Below are 15,801 nucleotides of genomic sequence, written 5' to 3'. Positions count from 1 at the left end.
CCCAGCGGCAGCGTTTCCTTCAGGGCCTGTTGCGCCCCAGCGGCAGCGTTATCTTCAGGGCCTGTTGCGCCCCAATGTCCCCGTTTCCTTCAGGGCCTGTTGCGCCCCAGCGGCAGCGTTTCCTTCAGGGCTTGTTGCGCCCCAGCAGCAGCGTTTCCTTCAGGGCCTGTTGCGCCCCAACATCCCCGTTTTCTTCAGGACCTGTTGCGCCCCAACGTCCTCGTTTTCTTCAGGGCTTGTTGCCCCCCAACGGTATTATTTTCTTCAGGGCCTGTTGCCCCCACCGACATCACTTTCCTCAGGACAGCCGCCTCAGCGACCTCAACGCGGCCACGCTACCGAACCCAGCAGTCCCTGGAAGGCTAAGTGAAACTATATTGGGTTAAGATTGTTGAGTCCCTGCGTGGACTGTTGGTGTTGTACTTATTCCTTGTTTTGTTCAGCCTAGCCCTTCGGCTAGGGTTTTATAAAAGTAATTTCGAAAACCACCATTCGTTTAGTGTCTCGTCACTGCATCCTGCGAACCTGTCTGACCCTACACTAGGAAGGAGCGGGAGGGAATTGGGGGCATTTTCCTGCTAAGGCATGCAAATATTAATGATAATAAGACAGACAGGACAGTCTGACACTTGCTGGCGCTGAGGCTGCAGGGGCAAATAGGAGGTGTGGCCATATGCAAGCATATGTGCGTGCTCGCTTGCAAGTGACTGTGCGCTTCCTAGGTGTGGCGCGCTGCAGACAGTCAAAGGGGTTGTTCCCTTTCATTAAATGTTCTTCCCAGGTTGCAGGCTTTTAGAAAGCAACAAACCGCCCTGTACTCACCCTACCCGGGTCCACCGGAGAGTCTCACTGCTGCTCCAGGTCTGTGGCATTGGCTGCGACGCTGATGTCACGTCAGCAGCCGATCAGTGAGCTCAGCGGCTCTGAGCGGGGCGTTCTGCCTACAACCCCTTTAAGAGAGCCAGCAAAAAAGTGAAGAGAAAGGAAATTACAAAAGGGCCTCTTGCTGAGCACTGGCGATAAGTGAGACAGTCCAAAAAGGAGCGCCAGCCAGGCGTGATTAAGGAACAGGTGCGCTCCTTTAGACCGGGTTCATTTCCAGCTCTGCAATTTTTTCTTGCTGAGCACTGGACAGGGCAGCCGGCAGCCAGACTGCATAGTAGAAAAGCAGCAAGTGAGAAGCTTGTCTCTGCCTACGGCCACACCACCCTGAACACGCCCGCTCTCGTCTGATCTCGGAAGCTAAGCAGGGTCGGGCCTGGTTAGTACTTGGATGGGAGACCGCCTGGGAATACCAGGTGCTGTAGGCTTTTGCTTTTTCCTTCCTTCCACCAGCAGGGGTCACTGTCCTCTATTCCTTTTTTCCATTCCCTTTCACAAGGGCACACATGCTTCTTTCCTCTTTTCATTTGCTTTCTCTCTTGCGCTATTTCGTCCGTGCAAACTGCCAGCATCCTTCTCATCACCGTGGTCCTCCAGCATTGTTGCTTATTTACTTTTAATACTAGGCTTCCTTTCAACAGGACCAGCGCCTCCCGCGGGCTTGGGGGCATCCGCCGGCAACCTGGAGGCCAGTTTACAGGCCGAAGCAAGCAGGACACCTTTGCAGGCAACACGACTCCCCTGAAGAGCAGCACACAGTCACTGGCAACCATCTCACCCTCTTCCTTCATTCGCTCCTGGACGTCTCAATCCGCCTCAAGTTGCGGCTGCTCAAGCTTGCTCCTTCTGTCACGTCCCCCCAGATGAATGGTTTATCCTGCAGGAGACCCTGCGTGGAGCCATATTTAAAGACAAATGATGCTCGGGCCCTGCTGCGGCGCGTGGTTTCACTGCAAAACAAACAAAGACTGTAGGGTCGGCCCAGCCTTTGCATCGGCCCTTCGGAGCCCGCCTCCACATGGTCAGAGTTCTCGCCACCACGCGAGCCTGAGGCAGGCTGGCCAGGCGATGGACCAAGCCGTGTCTACTGGCCATACCACCCTGGATACGCCCGAACTCGGAAGCAAAGCGGGGATGGGATTGGACAGTACTTGGATGGTAGACCTCCTGGGAACACCGAGTGCTGTAGACCATTTTGATGACATTTTGCTCCCTGGCCCAGCTCGGCTAGTATACAGGGGCGCCTTATCAGACACCAACATAAGCTGGAAGCCCCAAGCCGCATAATGCCTCTGATGCCTCTGAGATGGTTTGCAGCTAGGGACGCTACCACGCCTCCTCGCATGCCTCACACCGAGCTCCTTACCGCGGCTAAGAGTGCTTATTGATCCCTCAGCCTGCCTTCTGGAAATGATGGCGTCATAAGCATCCTGGGCCGTTAAGGGGCCAGGCATTCAGCGGGCGCCCAGGGGATGATTTTTAGAGGACGTCCGGCCGGCAGAAGTAACGTCTTCTTCTGCAAAGAAGCTTGTGTAACTAACCCAATCAAACGGCTGCCCAGGACCCAAATTCAGTACTAGGAAGGAGCGGGAGGGAATTGGGGGTATTTTCCTGCTAAGGCACGCAAATATTAATGATAATAAGACAGACAGGACAGTCAAGGTGGCGTATCTTGAGGCCAATGGTGGCCGGGTCGGCGTGATGGGGGAAGGCTGGGGGGAAGGGCCCAGATCTCTGAGGCCTGGTTACCGGTACTCACGGCCACAACCGGAGGTATAGTTCCTCTCTCTCTAAGGCGGGGTTTAGCGGGGATAATTCTCTCAGAACGGGAGCTGAGCTGAGCACTGGACAGGGCAGCCGGCAGCCAGACTGCATAGTAGAAAAGCAGCAAGTGAGAAGCTTGTCTCTGCCTACGGCCACACCACCCTGAACACGCCCGATCTCGTCTGATCTCGGAAGCTAAGCAGGGTCGGGCCTGGTTAGTACTTGGATGGGAGACCGCCTGGGAATACCAGGTGCTGTAGGCTTTTGCTTTTTCCTTCCTTCCACCAGCAGGGGTCACTGTCCTCTATTCCTTTTTTCCATTCCCTTTCACAAGGGCACACATGCTTCTTTCCTCTTTTCATTTGCTTTCTCTCTTGCGCTATTTCGTCCGTGCAAACTGCCAGCATCCTTCTCATCACCGTGGTCCTCCAGCATTGTTGCTTATTTACTTTTAATACTAGGCTTCCTTTCAACAGGACCAGCGCCTCCCGCGGGCTTGGGGGCATCCGCCGGCAACCTGGAGGCCAGTTTACAGGCCGAAGCAAGCAGGACACCTTTGCAGGCAACAAGACCCCCCTGAAGAGCAGCACACAGTCACTGGCAACCATCTCACCCTCTTCCTTCATTCGCTCCTGGACGTCTCAATCCGCCTCAAGTTGCGGCTGCTCAAGCTTGCTCCTTCTGTCACGTCCCCCCAGATGAATGGTTTATCCTGCAGGAGACCCTGCGTGGAGCCATATTTAAAGACAAATGATGCTCGGGCCCTGCTGCGGCGCGTGGTTTCACTGCAAAACAAACAAAGACTGTAGGGTCGGCCCAGCCTTTGCATCGGCCCTTCGGAGCCCGCCTCCACATGGTCAGAGTTCTCGCCACCACGCGAGCCTGAGGCAGGCTGGCCAGGCGATGGACCAAGCCGTGTCTACTGGCCATACCACCCTGGATACGCCCGAACTCGGAAGCAAAGCGGGGATGGGCTTGGACAGTACTTGGATGGTAGACCTCCTGGGAACACCGAGTGCTGTAGACCATTTTGATGACATTTTGCTCCCTGGCCCAGCTCGGCTAGTATACAGGGGAGCCTTATCAGACACCAACATAAGCTGGAAGCCCCAAGCCGCATAATGCCTCTGATGCCTCTGAGATGGTTTGCAGCTAGGGACGCTACCACGCCTCCTCGCATGCCTCACACCGAGCTCCTTACCGCGGCTAAGAGTGCTTATTGATCCCTCAGCCTGCCTTCTGGAAATGATGGCGTCATAAGCATCCTGGGCCGTTAAGGGGCCAGGCATTCAGCGGGCGCCCAGGGGATGATTTTTAGAGGACGTCCGGCCGGCAGAAGTAACGTCTTCTTCTGCAAAGAAGCTTGTGTAACTAACCCAATCAAACGGCTGCCCAGGACCCAAATTCAGTACTAGGAAGGAGCGGGAGGGAATTGGGGGTATTTTCCTGCTAAGGCACGCAAATATTAATGATAATAAGACAGACAGGACAGTCTGACACTTGCTGGCGCTGAGGCTGCAGGGGCAAATAGGAGGTGTGGCCATGTGCAAGCATATGTGCGTGCTCGCTTGCAAGTGACTGTGCGCTTCCTAGGTGTGGCGCGCTGCAGACAGTCAAAGGGGTTGTTCCCTTTCATTAAACGTTCTTCCCAGGTTGCAGGCTTTTAGAAAGCAACAAACCGCCCTGTACTCACCCTACCCGGGTCCACCGGAGAGTCTCACCGCTGCTCCAGGTCTGTGGCATTGGCTGCGACGCTGACGTCACGTCAGCAGCCGATCAGTGAGCTCAGCGGCTCTGAGCGGGGCGTTCTGCCTACAACCCCCTTAAGAGAGCCAGCAAAAAAGTGAAGAGAAAGGAAATTACAAAAGGGCCTCTTGCTGAGCACTGGCGATAAGTGAGACAGTCCAAAAAGGAGCGCCAGCCAGGCGTGATTAAGGAACAGGTGCGCTCCTTTAGACCGGGTTCATTTCCAGCTCTGCATTTTTTTCTTGCTGAGCACTGGACAGGGCAGCCGGCAGCCAGACTGCATAGTAGAAAAGCAGCAAGTGAGAAGCTTGTCTCTGCCTACGGCCACACCACCCTGAACACGCCCGATCTCGTCTGATCTCGGAAGCTAAGCAGGGTCGGGCCTGGTTAGTACTTGGATGGGAGACCGCCTGGGAATACCAGGTGCTGTAGGCTTTTGCTTTTTCCTTCCTTCCACCAGCAGGGGTCACTGTCCTCTATGCCTTTTTTCCATTCCCTTTCACAAGGGCACACATGCTTCTTTCCTCTTTTCATTTGCTTTCTCTCTTGCGCTATTTCGTCCGTGCAAACTGCCAGCATCCTTCTCATCACCGTGGGCCTCCAGCATTGTTGCTTATTTACTTTTAATACTAGGCTTCCTTTCAACAGGACCAGCGCCTCCCGCGGGCTTGGGGGCATCCGCCGGCAACCTGGAGGCCAGTTTACAGGCCAAAGCAAGCAGGACACCTTTGCAGGCAACACGACCCCCCTGAAGAGCAGCACACAGTCACTGTCAACCAGAATGGTGACCGGTCTGCAAACCCTGTCTTATGAGGAAAGGTTGCAGGATTTGGGAATGTTTAGTTTGCAAAAGAGAAGACTGAGAGGAGACTTAATAGCTGTCTACAAATATCTAAAGGGCTGTCACATTGTAGAAGGATCAACTTTATTCTCATTTGCACAAGGAAAGACTAGAAGCAATGTGATGAAACTGAATGGGAGGAGACACAGATTAGATATTAGAAAAATTTTTTTAACAGTTAGAGTGATCAATGAGTGGAACAGGCTGCCACGAGAAGTGGTGAGTTCTCCTTCAATGGAAGTCTTCAAACAGAGGCTGGACAGACATCTGACTGGGATGATTTAGCGAATCCTGCTTTGAGCAGGGGGTTGGACCAGATGGCCCAGGAGGTCCCTTCCAACTCTACGATTCTATGATTCTATCTCACCCTCTTCCTTCATTCGCTCCTGGACGTCTCAATCCGCCTCAAGTTGCAGCTGCTCCAGCTTGCGCCTTCTGTCACGTCCCCCCAGATGAATGGTTTAGCCTGCAGGAGACCCTGCGTGGAGCCATATTTAAAGACAAATGATGCTCGGGCCCTGCTGCGGCGCGTGGTTTCACTGCAAAACAAACAAAGACTGTAGGGGCGGCCCAGCCTTTGCATCGGCCCTTCGGAGCCCGCCTCCACATGGTCAGAGTTCTCGCCACCATGCGAGCCTGAGGCAGGCTGGCCAGGCGATGGACCAAGCCGTGTCTACTGGCCATACCACCCTGGATACGCCCGATCTCGTCCGAACTCGGAAGCAAAGCGGGGATGGACTTGGACAGTACTTGGATGGGAGACCTCCTGGGAACACCGAGTGCTGTAGACCATTTTGATGACATTTTGCTCCCTGGCCCAGCTCGGCTAGTATACAGGGGCGCCTTATCAGACACCAACATTACCTAAGCTGGAAGCCCCAAGCCGCATAATGCCTCTGATGCCTCTGAGATGGTTTGCAGCTAGGGACGCTACCACGCCTCCTCGCATGCCTCACACCAAGCTCCTTGCCGCAGCTAAGAGTGCTTATTGACCCCTCGGCCTGCCTTCTGGAAATGAAGGCGTCATAAGCATCCTGGGCCGTTAAGGGGCCAGGCATTCAGCGGGCGCCCAGGGGATGATCTTTAGAGGCCGGCCGGCCGGCTGGCAGAAGTAACGTCTTCTTCTGCAAAGAAGCTTGTGTAACTAACCCAATCAGACGGCTGCCCAGGACCCAAATTCAGTACTAGTGTGGGGAGGAGGACCCCCATATAGTGTTTGGGCCGGAACCAAGGGGACCGCCATCAGAGTTATTGAAGGAAGCACAACAGGGGAATTACAAAGGGAGACATGCGACTGAGGTTGTCAGGGCAACAGGGGGAGGGGCTAGGGTAAAAGGAGCAGGGGACGCGCTGAAGTGGCAGTTGGGGAAGAGAGGGAGTGAAGGCAGGACACAGGGTGACTTGCAGGGGTACCGAGAGGAGCCTGCGAGGAGAAAGCGGCCGATTTACCGACAAGAGAGACGTGAGAGACTGTGCCCAGAGACTGCTCCCCGCTCCCGTTCTGAGAGAATTATCCCCGCTAAACCCCGCCTTAGAGAGAGAGGAACTATACCTCCGGTTGTGGCCGTGAGTACCGGTAACCAGGCCTCAGAGATCTGGGCCCTTCCCCCCAGCCTTCCCCCATCACGCCGACCCGGCCACCATTGGCCTCAAGATACGCCACCTTGTCACAGGCGGGATTAAAAGCTCGCTACCCTGGCTTAGGAAGAGACTCCTTGGTAAAGGACGGCTACAGGCCTTTCTGGGGAACTGCGTCATCACCGCGCGCCACCTCCATCATTTACTTCAGGGCCTGTTGAGACCCAACGGCATTGCTTTCTTCAGGGCCTGTTGCGCCCCAGCGGCAGTGTTTTCTTCAGGGCCTGTTGCACCCCAGCGGCAGCGTTTTCTTCAGGGTCTGTTGTGCCCCAGCGGAGGCGTTTTCTTCAGGGCCTGTTGCGCCCCAGCGGCAGCGTTATCTTCAGGGCCTGTTGCGCCCCAATGTCCCCGTTTCCTTCAGGGCCTGTTGCGCCCCAGCGGCAGCGTTTCCTTCAGGGCTTGTTGCGCCCCAGCGGCAGCGTTTCCTTCAGGGCCTGTTGCGCCCCAACGTCCCCGTTTTCTTCAGGACCTGTTGCGCCCCAACGTCCTCGTTTTCTTCAGGGCTTGTTGCCCCCCAACGGTATTATTTTCTTCAGGGCCTGTTGCCCCCACCGACATCACTTTCCTCAGGACAGCCGCCTCAGCGACCTCAACGCGGCCACGCTACCGAACCCAGCAGTCCCTGAAAGGCTAAGTGAAACTATATTGGGTTAAGATTGTTGAGTCCCTGCGTGGACTGTTGGTGTTGTACTTATTCCTTGTTTTGTTCAGCCTAGCCCTTCGGCTAGGGTTTTATAAAAGTAATTTCGAAAACCACCATTCGTTTAGTGTCTCGTCACTGCATCCTGCGAGCCTGTCCGACCCTACACTAGGAAGGAGCGGGAGGTAATTGGGGGCATTTTCCTGCTAAGGCATGCAAATATTAATGATAATAAGACAGACAGGACAGTCTGACACTTGCTGGCGCTGAGGCTGCAGGGGCAAATAGGAGGTGTGGCCATGTGCAAGCATATGTGCGTGCTCGCTTGCAAGTGACTGTGCGCTTCCTAGGTGTGGCGCGCTGCAGACAGTCAAAGGGGTTGTTCCCTTTCATTAAACGTTCTTCCCAGGTTGCAGGCTTTTAGAAAGCAACAAACCGCCCTGTACTCACCCTACCCGGGTCCACCGGAGAGTCTCACCGCTGCTCCAGGTCTGTGGCATTGGCTGCGACGCTGACGTCACGTCAGCAGCCGATCAGTGAGCTCAGCGGCTCTGAGCGGGGCGTTCTGCCTACAACCCCTTTAAGAGAGCCAGCAAAAAAGTGAAGACAAAGGAAATTACAAAAGGGCCTCTTGCTGAGCACTGGCGATAAGTGAGACAGTCCAAAAAGGAGCGCCAGCCAGGCGTGATTAAGGAACAGGTGCGCTCCTTTAGACCGGGTTCATTTCCAGCTCTGCATTTTTTTCTTGCTGAGCACTGGACAGGGCAGCCGGCAGCCAGACTGCATAGTAGAAAAGCAGCAAGTGAGAAGCCTGTCTCTGCCTACGGCCACACCACCCTGAACACGCCCGATCTTGTCTGATCTCAGAAGCTAAGCAGGGTCGGGCCTGGTTAGTACTTGGATGGGAGACCGCCTGGGAATACCAGGTGCTGTAGGCTTTTGCTTTTTCCTTCCTTCCACCAGCAGGGGTCACTGTCCTCTATGCCTTTTTTCCATTCCCTTTCACAAGGGCACACATGCTTCTTTCCTCTTTTCATTTGCTTTCTCTCTTGCGCTATTTCGTCCGTGCAAACTGCCAGCATCCTTCTCATCACCGTGGGCCTCCAGCATTGTTGCTTATTTACTTTTAATACTAGGCTTCCTTTCAACAGGACCAGCGCCTCCCGCGGGCTTGGGGGCATCCGCCGGCAACCTGGAGGCCAGTTTACAGGCCGAAGCAAGCAGGACACCTTTGCAGGCAACACGACCCCCCTGAAGAGCAGCACACAGTCACTGGCAACCAGAATGGTGACCGGTCTGCAAACCCTGTCTTATGAGGAAAGGTTGCAGGATTTGGGAATGTTTAGTTTGCAAAAGAGAAGACTGAGAGGAGACTTAATAGCTGTCTACAAATATCTAAAGGGCTGTCACATTGTAGAAGGATCAACTTTATTCTCATTTGCACAAGGAAAGACTAGAAGCAATGGGATGAAACTGAATGGGAGGAGACACAGATTAGATATTAGAAATTTTTTTTTAACAGTTAGAGTGATCAATGAGTGGAACAGGCTGCCACGAGAAGTGGTGAGTTCTCCTTCAATGGAAGTCTTCAAACAGAGGCTGGACAGACATCTGACTGGGATGATTTAGCGAATCCTGCTTTGAGCAGGGGGTTGGACCAGATGGCCCAGGAGGTCCCTTCCAACTCTACGATTCTATGATTCTATCTCACCCTCTTCCTTCATTCGCTCCTGGACGTCTCAATCCGCCTCAAGTTGCGGCTGCTCCAGCTTGCGCCTTCTGTCACGTCCCCCCAGATGAATGGTTTAGCCTGCAGGAGACCCTGCGTGGAGCCATATTTAAAGACAAATGATGCTCGGGCCCTGCTGCGGCGCGTGGTTTCACTGCAAAACAAACAAAGACTGTAGGGGCGGCCCAGCCTTTGCATCGGCCCTTCGGAGCCCGCCTCCACATGGTCAGAGTTCTCGCCACCATGCGAGCCTGAGGCAGGCTGGCCAGGCGATGGACCAAGCCGTGTCTACTGGCCATACCACCCTGGATACGCCCGATCTCGTCCGAACTCGGAAGCAAAGCGGGGATGGGCTTGGACAGTACTTGGATGGGAGACCTCCTGGGAACACCGAGTGCTGTAGACCATTTTGATGACATTTTGCTCCCTGGCCCAGCTCGGCTAGTATACAGGGGCGCCTTATCAGACACCAACATTACCTAAGCTGGAAGCCCCAAGCCGCATAATGCCTCTGATGCCTCTGAGATGGTTTGCAGCTAGGGACGCTACCACGCCTCCTCGCATGCCTCACACCAAGCTCCTTGCCGCAGCTAAGAGTGCTTATTGACCCCTCGGCCTGCCTTCTGGAAATGAAGGCGTCATAAGCATCCTGGGCCGTTAAGGGGCCAGGCATTCAGCGGGCGCCCAGGGGATGATCTTTAGAGGCCGGCCGGCCGGCTGGCAGAAGTAACGTCTTCTTCTGCAAAGAAGCTTGTGTAACTAACCCAATCAGACGGCTGCCCAGGACCCAAATTCAGTACTAGTGTGGGGAGGAGGACCCCCATATAGTGTTTGGGCCGGAACCAAGGGGACCGCCATCAGAGTTATTGAAGGAAGCACAACAGGGGAATTACAAAGGGAGACATGCGACTGAGGTTGTCAGGGCAACAGGGGGAGGGGCTAGGGTAAAAGGAGCAGGGGACGCGCTGAAGTGGCAGTTGGGGAAGAGAGGGAGTGAAGGCAGGACACAGGGTGACTTGCAGGGGTACGGAGAGGAGCCTGCGAGGAGAAAGCGGCCGATTTACCGACAAGAGAGACGTGAGAGACTGTGCCCAGAGACTGCTCCCCGCTCCCGTTCTGAGAGAATTATCCCCGCTAAACCCCGCCTTAGAGAGAGAGGAACTATACCTCCGGTTGTGGCCGTGAGTACCGGTAACCAGGCCTCAGAGATCTGGGCCCTTCCCCCCAGCCTTCCCCCATCACGCCGACCCGGCCACCATTGGCCTCAAGATACGCCACCTTGTCACAGGCGGGATTAAAGGCTCGCTACCCTGGCTTAGGAAGAGACTCCTTGGTAAAGGACGGCTACAGGCCTTTCTGGGGAACTGCGTCATCACCGCGCGCCACCTCCATCATTTACTTCAGGGCCTGTTGAGACCCAACGGCATTGCTTTCTTCAGGGCCTGTTGCGCCCCAGCGGCAGTGTTTTCTTCAGGGCCTGTTGCACCCCAGCGGCAGCGTTTTCTTCAGGGCCTGTTGTGCCCCAGCGGAGGCGTTTTCTTCAGGGCCTGTTGCGCCCCAGCGGCAGCGTTTCCTTCAGGGCCTGTTGCGCCCCAGCGGCAGCGTTATCTTCAGGGCCTGTTGCGCCCCAATGTCCCCGTTTCCTTCAGGGCCTGTTGCGCCCCAGCCGCAGCGTTTCCTTCAGGGCTTGTTGCGCCCCAGCGGCAGCGTTTCCTTCAGGGCCTGTTGCGCCCCAACGTCCCCGTTTTCTTCAGGACCTGTTGCGCCCCAACGTCCTCGTTTTCTTCAGGGCTTGTTGCCCCCCAACGGTATTATTTTCTTCAGGGCCTGTTGCCCCCACCGACATCACTTTCCTCAGGACAGCCGCCTCAGCGACCTCAACGCTGCCACGCTACCGAACCCAGCAGTCCCTGGAAGGCTAAGTGAAACTATATTGGGTTAAGATTGTTGAGTCCCTGCGTGGACTGTTGGTGTTGTACTTATTCCTTGTTTTGTTCAGCCTAGCCCTTCGGCTAGGGTTTTATAAAAGTAATTTCGAAAACCACCATTCGTTTAGTGTCTCGTCACTGCATCCTGCGAACCTGTCCGACCCTACACTAGGAAGGAGCGGGAGGGAATTGGGGGCATTTTCCTGCTAAGGCACGCAAATATTAATGATAATAAGACAGACAGGACAGTCTGACACTTGCTGGCGCTGAGGCTGCAGGGGCAAATAGGAGGTGTGGCCATGTGCAAGCATATGTGCGTGTTCGCTTGCAAGTGACTGTGCGCTTCCTAGGTGTGGCGCGCTGCAGACAGTCAAAGGGGTTGTTCCCTTTCATTAAACGTTCTTCCCAGGTTGCAGGCTTTTAGAAAGCAACAAACCGCCCTGTACTCACCCTACCCGGGTCCACCGGAGAGTCTCACCGTTGCTCCAGGTCTGTGGCATTGGCTGCGACGCTGACGTCACGTCAGCAGCCGATCAGTGAGCTCAGCGGCTCTGAGCGGGGCATTCTGCCTACAACCCCTTTAAGAGAGCCAGCAAAAAAGTGAAGACAAAGGAAATTACAAAAGGGCCTCTTGCTGAGCACAGGCGATAAGTGAGACAGTCCAAAAAGGAGCGCCAGCCAGGCGTGATTAAGGAACAGGTGCGCTCCTTTAGACCGGGTTCATTTCCAGCTCTGCATTTTTTTCTTGCTGAGCACTGGACAGGGCAGCCGGCAGCCAGACTGCATAGTAGAAAAGCAGCAAGTGAGAAGCTTGTCTCTGCCTACGGCCACACCACCCTGAACACGCCCGATCTCGTCTGATCTCGGAAGCTAAGCAGGGTCGGGCCTGGTTAGTACTTGGATGGGAGACCGCCTGGGAATACCAGGTGCTGTAGGCTTTTGCTTTTTCCTTCCTTCCACCAGCAGGGGTCACTGTCCTCTATGCCTTTTTTCCATTCCCTTTCACAAGGGCACACATGCTTCTTTCCTCTTTTCATTTGCTTTCTCTCTTGCGCTATTTCGTCCGTGCAAACTGCCAGCATCCTTCTCATCACCGTGGGCCTCCAGCATTGTTGCTTATTTACTTTTAATACTAGGCTTCCTTTCAACAGGACCAGCGCCTCCCGCGGGCTTGGGGGCATCCGCCGGCAACCTGGAGGCCAGTTTACAGGCCGAAGCAAGCAGGACACCTTTGCAGGCAACACGACCCCCCTGAAGAGCAGCACACAGTCACTGGCAACCAGAATGGTGACCGGTCTGCAAACCCTGTCTTATGAGGAAAGGTTGCAGGATTTGGGAATGTTTAGTTTGCAAAAGAGAAGACTGAGAGGAGACTTAATAGCTGTCTACAAATATCTAAAGGGCTGTCACATTGTAGAAGGATCAACTTTATTCTCATTTGCACAAGGAAAGACTAGAAGCAATGGGATGAAACTGAATGGGAGGAGACACAGATTAGATATTAGAAAATTTTTTTTAACAGTTAGAGTGATCAATGAGTGGAACAGGCTGCCACGAGAAGTGGTGAGTTCTCCTTCAATGGAAGTCTTCAAACAGAGGCTGGACAGACATCTGACTGGGATGATTTAGCGAATCCTGCTTTGAGCAGGGGGTTGGACCAGATGGCCCAGGAGGTCCCTTCCAACTCTACGATTCTATGATTCTATCTCACCCTCTTCCTTCATTCGCTCCTGGACGTCTCAATCCGCCTCAAGTTGCGGCTGCTCCAGCTTGCGCCTTCTGTCACGTCCCCCCAGATGAATGGTTTAGCCTGCAGGAGACCCTGCGTGGAGCCATATTTAAAGACAAATGATGCTCGGGCCCTGCTGCGGCGCGTGGTTTCACTGCAAAACAAACAAAGACTGTAGGGGCGGCCCAGCCTTTGCATCGGCCCTTCGGAGCCCGCCTCCACATGGTCAGAGTTCTCGCCACCATGCGAGCCTGAGGCAGGCTGGCCAGGCGATGGACCAAGCCGTGTCTACTGGCCATACCACCCTGGATACGCCCGATCTCGTCCGAACTCGGAAGCAAAGCGGGGATGGGCTTGGACAGTACTTGGATGGGAGACCTCCTGGGAACACCGAGTGCTGTAGACCATTTTGATGACATTTTGCTCCCTGGCCCAGCTCGGCTAGTATACAGGGGCGCCTTATCAGACACCAACATTACCTAAGCTGGAAGCCCCAAGCCGCATAATGCCTCTGATGCCTCTGAGATGGTTTGCAGCTAGGGACGCTACCACGCCTCCTCGCATGCCTCACACCAAGCTCCTTGCCGCAGCTAAGAGTGCTTATTGACCCCTCGGCCTGCCTTCTGGAAATGAAGGCGTCATAAGCATCCTGGGCCGTTAAGGGGCCAGGCATTCAGCGGGCGCCCAGGGGATGATCTTTAGAGGCCGGCCGGCCGGCTGGCAGAAGTAACGTCTTCTTCTGCAAAGAAGCTTGTGTAACTAACCCAATCAGACGGCTGCCCAGGACCCAAATTCAGTACTAGTGTGGGGAGGAGGACCCCCATATAGTGTTTGGGCCGGAACCAAGGGGACCGCCATCAGAGTTATTGAAGGAAGCACAACAGGGGAATTACAAAGGGAGACATGCGACTGAGGTTGTCAGGGCAACAGGGGGAGGGGCTAGGGTAAAAGGAGCAGGGGACGCGCTGAAGTGGCAGTTGGGGAAGAGAGGGAGTGAAGGCAGGACACAGGGTGACTTGCAGGGGTACCGAGAGGAGCCTGCGAGGAGAAAGCGGCCGATTTACCGACAAGAGAGACGTGAGAGACTGTGCCCAGAGACTGCTCCCCGCTCCCGTTCTGAGAGAATTATCCCCGCTAAACCCCGCCTTAGAGAGAGAGGAACTATACCTCCGGTTGTGGCCGTGAGTACCGGTAACCAGGCCTCAGAGATCTGGGCCCTTCCCCCCAGCCTTCCCCCATCACGCCGACCCGGCCACCATTGGCCTCAAGATACGCCACCTTGTCACAGGCGGGATTAAAAGCTCGCTACCCTGGCTTAGGAAGAGACTCCTTGGTAAAGGACGGCTACAGGCCTTTCTGGGGAACTGCGTCATCACCGCGCGCCACCTCCATCATTTACTTCAGGGCCTGTTGAGACCCAACGGCATTGCTTTCTTCAGGGCCTGTTGCGCCCCAGCGGCAGTGTTTTCTTCAGGGTCTGTTGCACCCCAGCGGCAGCGTTTTCTTCAGGGTCTGTTGTGCCCCAGCGGAGGCGTTTTCTTCAGGGCCTGTTGCGCCCCAGCGGCAGCGTTTCCTTCAGGGCCTGTTGCGCCCCAGCGGCAGCGTTATCTTCAGGGCCTGTTGCGCCCCAATGTCCCCGTTTCCTTCAGGGCCTGTTGCGCCCCAGCGGCAGCGTTTCCTTCAGGGCTTGTTGCGCCCCAGCGGCAGCGTTTCCTTCAGGGCCTGTTGCGCCCCAACATCCCCGTTTTCTTCAGGACCTGTTGCGCCCCAACGTCCTCGTTTTCTTCAGGGCTTGTTGCCCCCCAACGGTATTATTTTCTTCAGGGCCTGTTGCCCCCACCGACATCACTTTCCTCAGGACAGCCGCCTCAGCGACCTCAACGCGGCCACGCTACCGAACCCAGCAGTCCCTGGAAGGCTAAGTGAAACTATATTGGGTTAAGATTGTTGAGTCCCTGCGTGGACTGTTGGTGTTGTACTTATTCCTTGTTTTGTTCAGCCTAGCCCTTCGGCTAGGGTTTTATAAAAGTAATTTCGAAAACCACCATTCGTTTAGTGTCTCGTCACTGCATCCTGCGAACCTGTCCGACCCTACACTAGGAAGGAGCGGGAGGGAATTGGGGGCATTTTCCTGCTAAGGCACGCAAATATTAATGATAATAAGACAGACAGGACAGTCTGACACTTGCTGGCGCTGAGGCTGCAGGGGCAAATAGGAGGTGTGGCCATGTGCAAGCATATGTGCGTGTTCGCTTGCAAGTGACTGTGCGCTTCCTAGGTGTGGCGCGCTGCAGACAGTCAAAGGGGTTGTTCCCTTTCATTAAACGTTCTTCCCAGGTTGCAGGCTTTTAGAAAGCAACAAACCGCCCTGTACTCACCCTACCCGGGTCCACCGGAGAGTCTCACCGTTGCTCCAGGTCTGTGGCATTGGCTGCGACGCTGACGTCACGTCAGCAGCCGATCAGTGAGCTCAGCGGCTCTGAGCGGGGCATTCTGCCTACAACCCCTTTAAGAGAGCCAGCAAAAAAGTGAAGACAAAGGAAATTACAAAAGGGCCTCTTGCTGAGCACAGGCGATAAGTGAGACAGTCCAAAAAGGAGCGCCAGCCAGGCGTGATTAAGGAACAGGTGCGCTCCTTTAGACCGGGTTCATTTCCAGCTCTGCATTTTTTTCTTGCTGAGCACTGGACAGGGCAGCCGGCAGCCAGACTGCATAGTAGAAAAGCAGCAAGTGAGAAGCTTGTCTCTGCCTACGGCCACACCACCCTGAACACGCCCGATCTCGTCTGATCTCGGAAGCTAAGCAGGGTCGGGCCTGGTTAGTACTTGGATGGGAGACCGCCTGGGAATACCAGGTGCTGTAGGCTTTTGCTTTTTCCTTCCTTCCACCAGCAGGGGTCACTGT

At 55.0% G+C, this 15,801-nt stretch overlaps 9 non-coding genes and 2 pseudogenes across 9 annotated transcripts; all 11 read left to right on the top strand.

The window, feature by feature from the left end:
- The first annotated feature begins 1,191 nt into the window (after positions 1–1,191).
- Positions 1,192–1,310, top strand: LOC141053311 (5S ribosomal RNA). Its single transcript, XR_012221057.1, has one exon. It is a non-coding gene; the product is annotated as a 5S ribosomal RNA (ribosomal RNA).
- A 654-nt stretch (positions 1,311–1,964) lies between these two features.
- On the top strand, positions 1,965–2,074 carry LOC141053588 (5S ribosomal RNA; annotated as a pseudogene).
- Positions 2,075–2,790: 716 nt separating this feature from the next.
- On the top strand, positions 2,791–2,909 carry LOC141053460 (5S ribosomal RNA). The gene has a single exon (XR_012221192.1). It is a non-coding gene; the product is annotated as a 5S ribosomal RNA (ribosomal RNA).
- A 654-nt stretch (positions 2,910–3,563) lies between these two features.
- Positions 3,564–3,673, top strand: LOC141053525 (5S ribosomal RNA; annotated as a pseudogene).
- A 1,035-nt stretch (positions 3,674–4,708) lies between these two features.
- Positions 4,709–4,827, top strand: LOC141053448 (5S ribosomal RNA). Its single transcript, XR_012221181.1, has one exon. It is a non-coding gene; the product is annotated as a 5S ribosomal RNA (ribosomal RNA).
- Positions 4,828–5,904: 1,077 nt separating this feature from the next.
- Positions 5,905–6,024, top strand: LOC141053444 (5S ribosomal RNA). Its single transcript, XR_012221178.1, has one exon. It is a non-coding gene; the product is annotated as a 5S ribosomal RNA (ribosomal RNA).
- A 2,306-nt stretch (positions 6,025–8,330) lies between these two features.
- LOC141053324 (5S ribosomal RNA) lies at positions 8,331–8,449 on the top strand. Its single transcript, XR_012221069.1, has one exon. It is a non-coding gene; the product is annotated as a 5S ribosomal RNA (ribosomal RNA).
- A 1,077-nt stretch (positions 8,450–9,526) lies between these two features.
- LOC141053371 (5S ribosomal RNA) lies at positions 9,527–9,646 on the top strand. Its single transcript, XR_012221111.1, has one exon. It is a non-coding gene; the product is annotated as a 5S ribosomal RNA (ribosomal RNA).
- A 2,341-nt stretch (positions 9,647–11,987) lies between these two features.
- LOC141053436 (5S ribosomal RNA) lies at positions 11,988–12,106 on the top strand. Its single transcript, XR_012221170.1, has one exon. It is a non-coding gene; the product is annotated as a 5S ribosomal RNA (ribosomal RNA).
- A 1,077-nt stretch (positions 12,107–13,183) lies between these two features.
- LOC141053370 (5S ribosomal RNA) lies at positions 13,184–13,303 on the top strand. Its single transcript, XR_012221110.1, has one exon. It is a non-coding gene; the product is annotated as a 5S ribosomal RNA (ribosomal RNA).
- A 2,341-nt stretch (positions 13,304–15,644) lies between these two features.
- Positions 15,645–15,763, top strand: LOC141053423 (5S ribosomal RNA). The gene has a single exon (XR_012221159.1). It is a non-coding gene; the product is annotated as a 5S ribosomal RNA (ribosomal RNA).
- Positions 15,764–15,801: the final 38 nt, after the last annotated feature.

This window comes from Dendrobates tinctorius, unplaced genomic scaffold, assembly GCF_039654945.1.
Source record: "Dendrobates tinctorius isolate UK_male_01 unplaced genomic scaffold, ASM3965494v1 ptg000165l, whole genome shotgun sequence".
Classification (NCBI taxonomy): domain Eukaryota; kingdom Metazoa; phylum Chordata; class Amphibia; order Anura; family Dendrobatidae; genus Dendrobates; species Dendrobates tinctorius.
This window is presented reverse-complemented; position numbering and strand designations above follow the sequence as displayed.